This window comes from Salminus brasiliensis, chromosome 14 (genome assembly GCF_030463535.1).
Source record: "Salminus brasiliensis chromosome 14, fSalBra1.hap2, whole genome shotgun sequence".
Lineage (NCBI taxonomy): Eukaryota > Metazoa > Chordata > Actinopteri > Characiformes > Bryconidae > Salminus > Salminus brasiliensis.
Window position 1 is genome coordinate 10,202,785 of NC_132891.1, and position 8,055 is coordinate 10,210,839.

The following is an 8,055-nucleotide window of genomic DNA, read 5'->3' on the forward strand; positions in this document are numbered from 1 at the left end:
CAAGGCTTTTCCTTAAAACAAGCAAAAATGTCCTTATAACAGTTTTACAAGATTAAACAATTTTTAAACAATTCAGAAGTATCTAAAAATTAATCTTTTAATATTCTTGGAACAATCTCATTGAATTGTTCTGCTATTTGGCTGACACATGATAAACATGAGCCTAATGCAAGGTGTGGGCTAGAAGGGCATAAAGCCCCCCAGCATTGAGCTGTGGAGCAGTGGAACTGTGTTCTCTGGAATGGTTGGTGCTCCATCCAGTACTTTTGGGAGGAGGATGAGTTGGGGAGTTGAGGATGAGGTGGGGTGGTTATCATCCTACACCCTGGCCTCACTAATAATAATGTATTATATTATTAATAAATGATTATTCTAAGTTGTCCTGGATAGATAATCTAATGTGTTCCTTGGAAGAGGCCTCTCGCTATTATACTGCATTGCCCTTTCCATGTTGCTTTGTCCTAACTGCCGCCACCCTGTGTGTAAAGTGCCCTTGATACGTTTATCTATTAACATGCCATATCTTATCGGCTCATTTTGCAACATGTACGCTAGCTGGATGTGATTAACTATACATAAGGTGTAACTCGTGTGTTGATATGCTGGGCGTATGGCTCCTTTCAGATTTGACAATAGAGCACGCTCCACATGACTCACTTTTCGACTTCTGGTCCTGTTGCGTCAACCACTAGGAAAAAGGCCTCAGAAGCCTACCAGCCATTCTTGTTATTTTTTTAGGTGAGGCCATTACTTCTTTAAGTAAATACACTTGGGTTTTTTTCCTCTATATTTTTTCCCTTTAGTTTGCTCTGGTTTTGGTTTTCTTGTCCCTGAGAGCCTATGACAGTCTTTTCAAACTTTATCGCTTCTCCGTCTAACAGCGCTCTGCCGCTTTCCCCTCCCTCCCTTCCCTTCCTGCTGTCGACATGTGTTCTTGAGGCCATTAATCGTTCCTGCCTTTGCAACGTGAACCCCAGCAGATAATTACAGTAATTAAACCAATTAGGCAGCATATGGAAAGAGGGTTTGTGTGCCCTCGAGGCTGTCGAGGTCTGCTATTCATCCCCCTGTATGGCTGCAGCTGAGGTGGTCCCGGCTCTGGTACTGCTTTAAGACACGGCAAGGGAAATTGCTCCAGCCCAATTTTGAATTAATGCAATTTCCTTTTAGCTGAGCCTTGAATAACTTTGCGCGCTGCAGGCACCAAATGCCAGTCCATTATGTGTGGACAGTGATCGCATGAGGTGCCTGTATCATCAGATGGTGCTCGACCAGCCCCAGGGTGCTCGCTCTGCTCAACAGAATGACTGAAAATGAGAGGAAACAAGGATGAGGAAGAACAACACACACAAGCACAGAAGAACTCAAAATGTTGTATAAACAGTTCACTACTACACATTATTCCACCGACCGTTATCATTTTGTTGTATCCCTGAGCAGGAACTGATTATCAGATCAGGGATAAGGGAGGGAGGGGGCTCCTGGCTGACAGTATCGTGAATAGGGCCAAAACCTAGACAGTTGCACTATGGGCAAGCCAAAAAAGTATCAATCTTTCTAAAAACTATTGTTTTTGCTATTTTTGTAAAAAGCAGTGACCTGTCCTCTTCTTAAAACTGTCCTGACCCTTGTTGTCTGAGGCCTCCTGTAGGCCCTTAGCAGTCAGGCTCTGTTAGCATTCATTCCTGTCGCTGAGAGTCCAATTTGGATGATCCACTGCAGGTGCTTCCTATATACTTATATCTTAAACCCTCAATCTCTTTAATTCCAATCTTAACTTCAACCCATAAACCAAGCTTACCCTTTACCTGGGTTCACATCTCAGCTCTAACACTAATGCTGCATGTATAAGCTACAACAGAAAAGTGTAACCCATTAAAATCATTTACCCTGAGGTCAACCTTTGTGTGACCTTTGAGTGGTTTCCTGTAAGTTGTGATCATGTGTTTTCCCTTTTTCATTATCCCTCAGAATGAAATAGCCCTCTCTTTTCTCTTACTGTGCATTTAAATTGATACAAGATATGGCCAAAAGTATGTGGACACCTGCTCATTCACAGTTTCTTCTGAAATCAAGCATTGAGAAAACTACTTTTGCTGGAGTAACTGTCTCTACTGTCCAGGGAGGGCTTTCTGCTAGACCTTGGAGGAGCATTGCTGTGAGGATGTGAATGCATTCAGTGAGGTCCATGTAATTCTAGTACTAGCATTAGCCATGTATCACCCATCCGTATAAATGTATCCATCAGCAATGTAAAATTTTCAATTTACATAAAAGATCTTTACTGTATCCAACATCTGAGTAACATCTGGCTCTGAGGACGTGTGCAAATGAGGCTTGCTGAGTTTATGTTTTTTTTCGCTGCGCTAACAAAACGTACGTACTAAGAATATCCTGTGTACAGCCGACCTCTCCCACGCAGAGCCGGAAAAAAATACTGTACTGAACACTATCTCTGGGTGTCTGTTTCAGACAGGCATCTGCTTGCACTGGCCCAAAGCTCTAACTGGAAGTGTTTTCCGTGGGTAGATCTGAGGGGGAATAACACATCTCTAACTTAATGTTTCCTTTAGAGTGCCGAAAGAGTGTTCAGTGCCACCTTTATAGAAACAAGGTGGGATTTCCTTGTGCTACTTAGAAGACATTTGTCTAAAGAGCTGTGAACAAGGTGTGGATAACAATACTAGACCCTGCTGAGGTGTTTTTGTGAAGTGAGAGCGAAATGGGATGGTGTGAACACACTATAAAAAAAGCGTTGAGGTCTGAAGTCGACAGTTTGCACGGGTAGTCTTCTTCTGGTTTTACTTGCTGTGTTTTTAAGAAAGAAAAAAAAACAGGACTTTATTTCTGTTCTATGCAGATTTACACTCGATTAAATTTTATTCAACTGAATTTAGCAAAAAAAAAAAAACATGCTGTGGTAAGAATTTGAGAGCTGTTCTTTTAGCACAATATTATTCTGTTCAGACCGAACTGACTACAGGCTCAGGCGATGTTCCTGTATTGTTGACCTTAACCTTTAACCAGGCCGCAAAAGGCCTATATGATCTTTTTCAGTTAAAAGGGCCCATATGCTATTTTTCCCTCCATATTTTATGAGGTAAACCAATTACATATTTGTGGGTTTATGATCCAAATATTTTTGGATATATTTTTCAAGCTCTGTTCTTCTTGTAAAACTTAAAAGGATTTTTAAACTGTGCCTTTAAGACTAATATGGAAATTACCTCTATTCTGATTGGCTGCCTTGTGCCTTATCCTAGAAGTAGGTTGATTTTCAAGTCTGAGAACGTCAGTGTGAATGGGCAAATTAAACTGCTGTAGGCTAAATTGTGTGACATATGTAAATGCACTGATTTTAATGACATCAGAAAAACAAATACAAAAGCGAAAATTTTTGTGCTTAATTTCCTAGATGTGCTGGAAAACATGGAAAATGTACAACTTCAAAATATTACTTCCAAGTCTTACATTAAGCAAATCCCTTTGAAAAATGATCCACAGAGGTTGATCCACAAAAAACAGCCCCTTTAATTAATGAAGTCATGACAGATAAGAAAATGGCAATGAAAGGATAATATGTGGTGAATAAATTACCCTGGATGATGGCTTTGTGAAAGTGTATTAGCAGGCACTTAGTTACTACAGACACGGAATTGCAGGTTGAGAAATCCCCGCACTTCATTCGCAGAGCTAAGGGTGGATTTGGGAGGCATGTATCAGGCATGTGGTAACATGTTCACTGAAAGTAAAATGGAGCTCGCCTCAGTGCCTCCAGTTGACATAAAAGTGATTTCTTGGTCACCCGGCAGACTCCTGTGCCCGTATCCTTTTCTGGATCAACCACAAAATATTTCTTTTTTTTCGTGATTAAAAATATTGTTCAAGCAATTGGACTAAACACGGCACAACACACGAAACCCACAGTTATTAATTCATCACCTGTTTCTTGTTTCAAGAAATTATGGCCGCAGTTTCCTTTTCCCACCGCTTGCAATTTGTCCTAGGTTAACTAATACCATCAGGGCCTTTGAAGTCTGATTTATTTTTCGTGTATCCTTTCAAAAATATACCCCGGCCCATCACTTCCAATCTTCTGAGGCAGAGGTACAGCCCTCGAGAACTGCAGAGACTTTTCTGAGGCCAGCTGAACGACAAAATGAGTTATTTTGACAAGGAGCCGTTCTTTACAAAACCCTCTCTGTACGGATTCCATCTTATTCCACGAGGGAGTTAACCTTTTGTCTTTCACACGGCTGCCGACTGCTGCGCTGTGTTTATAGCGGCCTCTCCAGGGTAATAACCACTGACACGCTCTTTAAAATGGATTATTGCTTTAGTTGTGTTATTTATGGTGACAGAAATATGTAAACCGAGTGGAGACAGAGAGGAGAGCAACACTCCAAGCCAGAGACCTCCAAAGTGACTATGAAACGGAGTCCAGAAATAAAAATCTGTGTGGAACTCTTGATTAGCTGGAGCGGGTTCGAGAAGAGAGTGGAAACCCAAGTGACAAGTTAACAGCGGAAATAGTTGTTTTGCAGATTTGTGCAGTTGACAAAAATGGCTTCATAAAACTAATAGTTTTTGCTCTACAATCTGTTGAGCTCTGTTCAAAACCACTGTAAAATACACTACATGTCCAAATGTTTGTGGACACCTCTTCTAATGAATGAATTCAGCTATTTTAAATTGCACTCACTGCTGAAACAAATGTGCAAATGCACAACATCAGCTCATCTAGTCCCCATAGAGAAGTACTGGACTCTCTGGAGCAGATAAACATGAACTTATTGGCACCATGCTTAGGGGCTGAGCTGTGGAGCAGTGGAACTGTGTTCTCTGGTCTGATGGTGCTCCACCCAGTACTTCTGGGATGAGTTAGGAAGTTGGAAATGAGGTAGGCATCCTGACCTCACTAACAATGTCCCAATACTTTTGTCCATATAGTGTACATCTGGCGTCAACTGCATGAACATTGAACAAACATTCTGAATCACTTTGTGTTCTGGTTTATGGGTTTCATGTAATAGTTGAAAGCAATCAGCCACAACAGGTCATGCGTTAGCCTGCTTGGTTTCCCTTGATTCAAGCAGAATGAAAGCACTGGAGGCACATACCCTCAGGATTTCAGAAAACACAAAGATACAGCGCATTAATGCTATCAAAAGAGTCACAGCGTGAGCATGATCATGTTCTGCACAGTAAAATGTACCTTCTGAGGACGACCTGTGCACCTACTCATTCATGCAATTATCTAAGCAGCCAATAATGTGACAGCAGAGCAATACCTTCAATTTTACAGAAATGGGCCAGCAGCAGGTAATGTTCACATTAACCATCAGAATGGGGAAAAAAAGGTAATCTCAGCGTTTTTGAGTGTGGCATGCAGATCTCCTGGGATTTTCAGCACAGCAGTCTCTAGAGTTTACTCAGAATGGAGCAATAAAGTAAAAACATCCAGTGAGTGGCAGTTCTGCAGACGAAAACGCCTTGGACGGCGAGAAGCAGAAAATGTTCCAAATTCGAACTTCCCCAGGACCTCTTCTGACCTCTGGGGATGTAGAAAAATCTGTAATAAAGGAAAAGAGTGGGCGCACAAAATACTGAAACACATGATATTGGTTGTCAGGTTAAATTACAGCGCAATCTCTGACCCAGTATTATATTTGTTCACATTTTCATAAGAGCATTGTTGTATGGTAAAATCACAGTGATCACACTAGACTTTTGCATTTTGCGTCACCTCGCAAAATAGCCGTGGTTGCGAGCAGGGCCTGAAATCAGCAGAGTAAATAATCCTCTATTTTGGTTCAGCAATTTCCTAAACAGCTAACATGCAACCAGAACTACTAAAAACCCCATCTAATCTCACCTTCCTGACTGATTGTGTACCATGCCACTTCTTGCTTATGTAGTATTTCGTAATCCGCATCCGAATGTAACATCACTGCTTTTGAAACTACGTCATGTACGTGATATTCACCTGCCATAGTAAATCTCATTGAAATGAATGGGATTTCACACACAAATATTTGTGGGCAAAATCTGATGTGACTGCGGGTTAAAGCACAGCCTCGCATACACAAGGGTTTTTTTTTTAAGTAAAAGCCATAGTTCTATACAGAGCCAAGACTACTACCAAAGGGCCAATCGAATGCATACATGGTTCTTTATCTGGTTAAAAGGTTCTAATGTACAAGAAAAGTCTCAAATTGCTCTTTATAGAACCATGTTAGCAGTGTAATGGTGAAAAAAAAAATACATACATAGGTTATAGGTATAGGTATAGGTTAGTCTTATGCTTTTTGGCGGGTTGCTACTTTTCTCTCATTGTACTGAATTCGTACCAAACTGTGAGGTCCAAACTGTGCTGTGAACAGAACTTATGTGTCCGTTACAACCATAAAAGGGGGGTTTTACTATTGGTACGAGTCTAAGAATCATCTTCGACACTATATATAACTTCTATATAACGTATTTTTTTAATAAGTGTCACTTATTGCTTTGATTTTCCTATATTCAGTGTGTATTAACCACCCTTTGCCTGAGGCTGAAAAAAACCAATGGTGTTCCTGTGTAATTGCATACAACGGTGTTGTACCTGGACGTGGTCCATGTGCATAACTACTGAAATATTCCCACTGATTCACCTCCTCAGCTAATTACAAAGCTTTCAATACCTGTCTGAGGTCTGTCACAGCAAGAAAACTCTAAAGTGAGGAGTGCGGAGGTGTAGTGAACATGTTCAGGCTAACGTCTGTGTGCAGTCATACGTCAGGCAACACGTTTACTGCACAAGGGATTCAGTATCATCGGCCTCCATATTACTTCGAGTCGGCCACAGGAAAGGGCGGATTTGCCTTATCCTCTAAATCAGTGTGGTTATTAATTTCAGTGGATTTACCTGAGCACTCATTTGTAAGAGGAATGTCCATGCTTCTTCACCACTTAGGCTCCTCAGAGAACAGCTGCAGTGGATAGAAAGGTAGAGAATTAGACCCGAATGTGGAACCTGCCACCTGTTAATCATTCTGCAGGGATTATTTCTAATATTCCACTGCTCCCACACAGGATATGATTAATCACTATGTTCAGCTATAAGTATACAGCGAAAAGGAAGTTAATGAGTGATCGCTGGGGTTACTTAAAGGTGGTTTTCATTACACAGCCCACCGTCAACGACACGGGTCTGCAATTAACATGATGAATCACGTCAGCTCAGATTATATGTAAGTGTTCGCGCAGACGGTCAATTACAAAACCGTAGCTGTGTATTTACTCTTCTCTGTTCTCTAATTACTGCTCCCCATCACCCACACTGTCCCATCAACTTACACATCAAGCGAGATCAAGTTCTCACATTTCCAACCACAATTCAAGCAAATCACGCAAACACTGCCTCTCTCTGAAAGCTACCTGCACTCTCTGTAAGATGTCGAATGGTATGAGGGGGGCTGTGTTGGTTACCTTTTATGACAGCAGATGTTAAATGCATTTCATGCCTGCTTGTGATTTCACGCATCGCCCAGGGGATTTCTGCTCGCAGTGATACGGCCTCTCTGCCCATAAATTCCTGTGGTGTTACTCTATCTGCTGAGGTGGATCACTTTTAATTTCTGTTTTGGTTCTGTTGCCTATCGCTTCCCTTGCTTCCCTTGTTACTTTTATTCGCTTTGTTCTTAGTCGTCCTTCTGAGTGGAAAGATAACGTGTCTTCTTCACGGATTCGGAAGAATGAAGACGAAAGCTAAAATGTTTGGGTTCCTGATGCTACAGATATCTTTTCCCGAAAGTTCTTTTGAAATATTGTGATCTGGCACCTCTAAGCACAAACAACAACCTTTTGCAATTTTGGCTGAGGCTTTTATCCAGAGCGGCTCGCCCTTGCATCATGTTACACTGATAGGAGAATGTAGAGTTAGGAGTCTTGCCCAAGGACTCCATGCTATTGGTGTTGCATGGTGTGCTTGCTCAGCCGAAGAATTGAACCCTAGTCTGCCACAGGCAAGGCCATGATGTGAGCCACTACACTACACCAACCAAATAAAGGGGG